The following is a 6,579-nucleotide window of genomic DNA, read 5'->3' as shown; positions in this document are numbered from 1 at the left end:
GGACCTCCTAGACTCTTAGGCCAGCAAGGGTGAGAAAGCAAATACCCTTTGTGGCCTGAAGCGTAGACAAGTCATTCCCATGGTCTACCTTTATGCTGGCTCACAACATACAAGTAATCACAATATTCTTCCCCATGAGTAGATGTGAAAATGGCACTGTGAACCCGAGCAAACTCACCTTCACTGTTCACACAGAACAGTAGAGCAGAGCTACAGTGGGAAGAAGAAATCCTGTCCCTCATCTCCCTTGTCTGCCTCTCCTGCCCTGAGGTTTCCTCTTGCAGAGGAAGCCTGGGGCGGGGGTGAGAGCAATCCCCTTTCCCTCTGGGACTTGTCAGCAGGATCAGCACCCTGGGAGACAGGGCTGCGGTGAGAGGCAGGGCAAGTCACCAGCACACACCTGAAACACAGGCTGTCCCTCATTTAGCGAGTAGGATGGCACAACAGGAGATCAGTGGGGGAGAAGAGCAAGTGCTAAGGACCTGGCACCTAGACTAAATGGGTTTCAGGGGGGAAAGGGTGGCAGTCCCAAGAGCTGAATGCCTGTTTGAGGTGGGAGCATGCTAGATGTGCCCCTGGAGCACACCTGTCATGCAAACCACAGTGTGGGACAACAGGGAGATCTCCTTCAATAGCATTTTCCTGTTTGACACTAAGCGTTAATGAAGACATGCTCAAAGACTCCCCATGTAATTAACGCTTCTTGCACCATGGCAGCATGTGCAGCGGCTGGGTGAGGAAGGGGCTGGGAGACACTCACCACCAAAGACGCTGTCTTTGGTCACCACCAAAGGGGACGGTCCAGTCTGGGAGTCTTTGTGCAGCCGAGGCTGCAGGGACGGAAGTGCTCTCTGGCTGCAGTGTCCTAAAATCCTCTCCTTCCTCTTGCTGACAGGGGTGAAGTCTCTACTTCTGCCCTGGTGTGTGGCAATGAGCTAGCCGTGGCTGCAGGAGGAGAGGGCTTTGGAAGGCCAAGAACAGATACTTGCCTTATTTAGGCTAGCTGTGCTTCATGCCCTTGGTTTTGCGGATCGTCTCTCCAAGGAGGAGTCTGTGGCCAGAATGTGACATTTCCTTCATGATACAGCTATTGAGATGGTAACAGGCTGTTCCAGCATGAGCCTGCCGGAGACCTGGGTCTCCAGGGGCAGAAGGGTCTGGCATAAGAAATGCACTATCAAAATTTTCCCGTGGGAATCCTCAGGTAGATATTAGATCCTGATGGTTTAGGGTATATAAGCATAAAGAGCCAGAGTTTATCCATCTGGCTTATGACAGAAATATAGAATACAGTGAGAAATGAGTTGGGGTCAGAAATAACCATAACAGTTTTGTGGAAATGGACATGCACATATGAGGTCTGAGATAAGGGGAGAATTGACAATGGCTCAAATACCTGAAATATGGACTGGAAAGGTGTGGTGTTATAACAAAACTATTTTTTTTTTTCCATCTGCTTACCGTTTGTTCAGTGACCAGAAAAATTATCTTGGTAGAGTCCAATGAGCAGACTTCATAGCTTTCATACACAGAGCCATGGTATTGCAATGAAAATTTACCAAGACTTTACATATTTAATCTGGTTACTTCTTTGAGTAAAAGATGAGTACTCCATAATTGAAATAGAGGTTTTCTTCTTATTTTTTTAAAAAAGTAAAATATTAAACTATATTAGTGATTAACATGCCAAACATTTATCATGGTGATGGTGTTTAATAGCAACAACCCAATCTGCATATGCCACCAGGCTGAATAAGTCCAGAAAAAGCTAAATAATAAGCATTATGTCTTAAGCACTTGTTTAATCCTTGTGAATCTTGAAATCTTGCTTATTTATGTTGAGGAAATATCACTTATTCATTCATATAAATGTAAGTATGTTTCATTTCTCATGTATTTATAGTTTTATGCCATACCTTGAAGATTAGAATCAGCTTGTATAAACACGCTGTGCAGTCAGACTGCCTACTAGCTGGTAAGTAATGCAAAGATCACTGGCCTTGAAAAAAGCATTGGTCCATAATTACCATAAAGAAACATCTCTGAGAGAAAGTTTAAAATAGATGCAGCTGGTATACTCCAGTGGAGCTGTAATAATCTGGACACCAGTGATGTGCCTCCTAAGTAAATAAGCACTGTTTCATTGACAGCATAACATTAACAGAAAATATTCCTGTTCTGTAGAAAGGTCTACTTAGTGAGTTCTGAAAAACCAAATTTGTCAACTCAGTTCTTCATGACTTAAAGGTCTGTTCAAACCCCAGAGGAAGCTACTGGCTGAAAAAGGTCCTGTCTTTCTCATGAAAGGGAGAAAGGAAGAACTCTATTGAAGCATCTTATTCCACTTACCTGGGTAGCTCTTTGAAAGACAATACTGCTGGGAATATATGATTCAACATACATAAAGACTGGGGGCACTAATAGGGAAAGTCCAAGGTTTGCAAACGTGCAAGGCAGTGTGAGGCAGAGTACAGACGTGCTCTGCCCAGAGGCCCCTAGAGGTCACCCTGCTCCAGGAGGACACAGGCTAGCTGGAGAAATCCTGGAGGTAGCTTCAGGGAGTTGTCAACATGGATGCAGAAGGCAAAGGTTATGGCTGCATGCTTGGTAAAGCAGTGATTGAGTGAGACGCTCTTTACAGATTAAGGTGGCTAGGAAGTATTCACACAAAGTTCAGGCAAAGCATAGTTTACTTGTACTTTCCTTTTATAGTGTCTGAGAGTCACACATCAAAGTTATGATACTCTGCAGGCATCATGACACTTCTCCAATTCTGTGACAGATGGAGGGTCAGCTTAGGAACATGCCACCTAACTTCTTTTTCTGAGTCATTTGCATCCTAATATAATATGATGCAACCCTAGTTTCCCTTCCATCCACCTCCCTGTCCTTCTCTGACTCTTTTTGCCACCTGTTGTCCCTCTGCTTTCTGCACTTTGCTCAGAGAAGCCTTTTTGCTTCACTCACCTGTTCTGTAACTGGAGTTCACTCAGCTGCTTCAATGCGTGAAGGAAATGGCATTCTGAATGTCACTTAAGAGTTACTTAATATTTGCTGTGGAAATAGGAGGTGTGTGCATTGCTCACCTTGGCTGCACATTCAGTACCGTCCATTTTCAATCACAGGTTGCACATTTACCCATCTCACTACTCTCAATTGGCTGTTTCAGGACCTTTCCAAGCAACTAAGTTGCTTTAGTCTATGTGTGGAACAGAGAGTTACAGCTGGAAAGAAAAGACTTCTTGTGTATGAAAGTCCATTTTCCAAATTCCCTATGTGGACACATGGAATTATTGCTTCCCTTTTTATGTAGTAAGGCTAAACTACAAATGCACAATGCATTGCAGGTGTTAATTATTGAAGGCAAGAGCAGGATTAAGAAAGAAGATGGACATCTTTGCCACTGCCTTGTATGAATTGTAGCACAAGCTAGTCACCATCAGTAATATTCTTGTGAGATTTACATTTAGCCCTAGACATTGTCTTTTACATACGTACATAAATTATTGGTCCCAACTGCCTTTCTTCCTAGGTAATTACTCCATAACTCACATTATTAATGGTAATTACTGGGTTATCTCAAGAAATCAGTTCAACGTTCCATTTTCCTGCCACCCTGGCCCCAGCACACGAAGTCTTTATAAGGAACATTCAAACAGATTCTTAGAGGCATCTTCAGAAGGTAACACAACATGTTAAGCTCCATATTTAACAGACAAGTTTCATGGGGGATATAGAAGGTATTCCCTGTAATTAATTTAGTCTGATCCAATACTTATCAAATCTCATAAAGAAAGCGTGTCCTTACCATCTCCAGGTCCCATTCACAGCAACATGTTAGTTGAAGTGTAGCAATGAGAAGATTCGCTCTGAAGGATTAGTGTTCTGGCATTTCTGCTTATCATCTGCCAACATTCCTCGGAGCTCTCCTTTTACCCAGGGAACAGCAGAGTGTAGCTATGCTTCCTAAATCATACCATATACACTGATGGTTTACAGGCCATATTGATCTTTCCAAGCATGCTCTTCTGATAGCATGGTTGACAATAGAATTTACAAGTTGCAGATCACACAAAGATTTTTTTTTTGTTTTGTTTTTTAAATGAGTGTGCCAATCAGCTCAAGAAAACACGTTTTATTCCAGATCACTTTTTATGGGAAAAAAGGTGGGCTGCATTTTGTGGATGAACTATCAGCAGTAGCAAGAAAAGTATTCTACAAACACTCAGCTGACTGATCTCAGAAAAGTTATTCTCTTTTTGATCTAGAAAGAATTGTGTTAAACTCATTGTCCCACGTCAGTGGTAAATGCAGACTAATTTCCTGAAAATTGTTTTTTCAATGTGATTTGTCAATAGTCTTGAACCCCTTTAGTTCCAATATTCTTTACAGACTTACTCTCAAAATCACCTGAACTGGATATGCTTAAATGTCTATTGACTGTCTCTGATGAGTGTAGCATGAACTCTTACCTTAAACATGGCTTGAGGAAAAAACTGTCTTCTGATCCTTCTGCATAAACTTATGGTTTCCCTTTCTGTTTAATTCTTCCTCAGATTATAAATTTATGATTATTTCTTCTGAACCATCAGTACACAGACCAAGCAATGTCTATAGCCTGTAATATCTCCTTACTATATGCTCTATTTACCCCTGCCACAACCTACCCAGTTAACCTACTCATCCATAAAAGCTGAATGATCTAGATCTGAGGATTTTTAATAACATAAGCAACAATATTATTTACTTCAACCTCCCCCTTCATGTCTCAAACCTTCAAGTTTTCCATTGAAATGGATACATTCATATTTCTACAATATTTATGTATTTTTATCATATAACACTTTTTTGAAACTTACAGGTCTTTGGCACATATCGCTGTACCAGATCCATTGTGAATTTTAAGTAATTACATGATGTTTGAATGTATGTAATGACTTGATCCACATGAGACTTAGGACTGCCTTCCTATGAATTGCCAGTGAGATCTGCAGATCCCTCTGTCCTTGCATTTCTTTGACCACGTGGCTAATGAAACAGCAGAAACTCGCTGGTGAATGAGCAAAGAGACCAAACTCATACCCATTGCCTGCCTTAACTACAGAGCAGCTTATTGGACTGACTGGTTGGGAAGAATAATATAGTTGCCCATCAGTAATGGAATACTCTCTTCTTCCAAAAGTAGTGCTCCAAATTTAGTACTGCTCGAGCCACAGTTAAAGGGATTTTTTACTTTTCTTTATTGCAATGCCTATTGCACAAGGGTTTTTCTAGAATATATCCTGCTTTCAGATCTGCCCTTCTCTCTGTGCAAAGCCTTGGGCTCCTGAACCCTTTGCTAAAAAAACATCCTGACATTTACCCGGCTTTCATTTGTACTTTAGGTCATTCTGCTGGAGGATAGATAGGTTTTAGGAACCCCTCTTTACCAGCAGACTAGCTAACTTTATATGACAATCAAAGGCACAGACTTATGGCCCATGAGCTTGCTTCAAAAACTGGTGTAGAGCCATTCTTCTTGTACTTTGAAGACATCTCTGGGTATAATGGTCTGTAATTCTTTCTTCAAAGATTGGGATCTCCTTTGATGATCTTTAAGTGGCTTCCTTATGTCATCAGTTACTTCTGGTTCCACCTGTACTTTTCTGGCTTTATCTAGTCTTTTTTCAACTATAGCTTTTGCTATTCTGGCTTTATCCTAAAAATTTTGTTTGCAGTGTGAGCTGGGCTGAATGCTTTCAGGTACATGGACTGCAAGTGACTGGGCCAGTCTGGGTTCATATACTACGGGAAGTATATACTTAAGTACTTCTGGAAGTACTTAACAATTCCAATCTTATTTCCTTCATGCTGTGTTAACATTGTTCTGTGTCAGTATTGACTCTTACAGAATTTTTCCATTGCAATGCTTTTTTTTCTATGAACAGAAGTGTTCACATTCTGTCCTGCTGCTCTTAGAATGTATTAAAACTGTTTAGATAACGTCTAGAAGCAGAAATTTACTTCCTGGCTAATGAGTCTTGCCCAAGCAATCTTTCATCCTGAATATACTTCCCTCACATGTCTGTAACCAATTTTCTGGGCAGCCTCATTACTGGGGTGCTTTCTATTTCACAGCGACTGTATGAAGTTGCACTCTACCCTGCTTTTGTGCTTGAAATTGTACTTCTGCTACCTTATGCATATAAAAAATTAATAGCACTTTCTCTTTCTTCCCTTTTCCACCATTCCCATCCCAAAATGCTTCCCTTTTAGACCCTCTAACACCCCTGATTTTGTGACAAACAAAGTGGCTCAAGTTAACAGTCAAAGAAGTTAATATAAAATCAGCCAATCATACTGCAGCTGCAAACTTGCTGGGCATCCTTAGGGTTTAGGTCTCACTCCCAATATCTTGCTAAGAAGTCACATCTTACCAGGAAACAGACCCAGGTCTGCAAACGGTATTCTCATGTCTCCTATTCTTCTTGTCCACAAATCTTGAAAGTTGAATACTGTTCTGCACAAGGGGGCCTGTATCTTAATGATTACAGCATTGTCAGAGTATGTTATTTGATGGTCACTCAGAGCCCAGAGCAC

This window comes from Charadrius vociferus, unplaced genomic scaffold (assembly GCF_000708025.1).
Source record: "Charadrius vociferus isolate BGI_N301 unplaced genomic scaffold, ASM70802v2 scaffold232, whole genome shotgun sequence".
NCBI classification, from domain to species: domain Eukaryota; kingdom Metazoa; phylum Chordata; class Aves; order Charadriiformes; family Charadriidae; genus Charadrius; species Charadrius vociferus.
Note: the sequence above shows the minus strand (reverse complement) of the source record.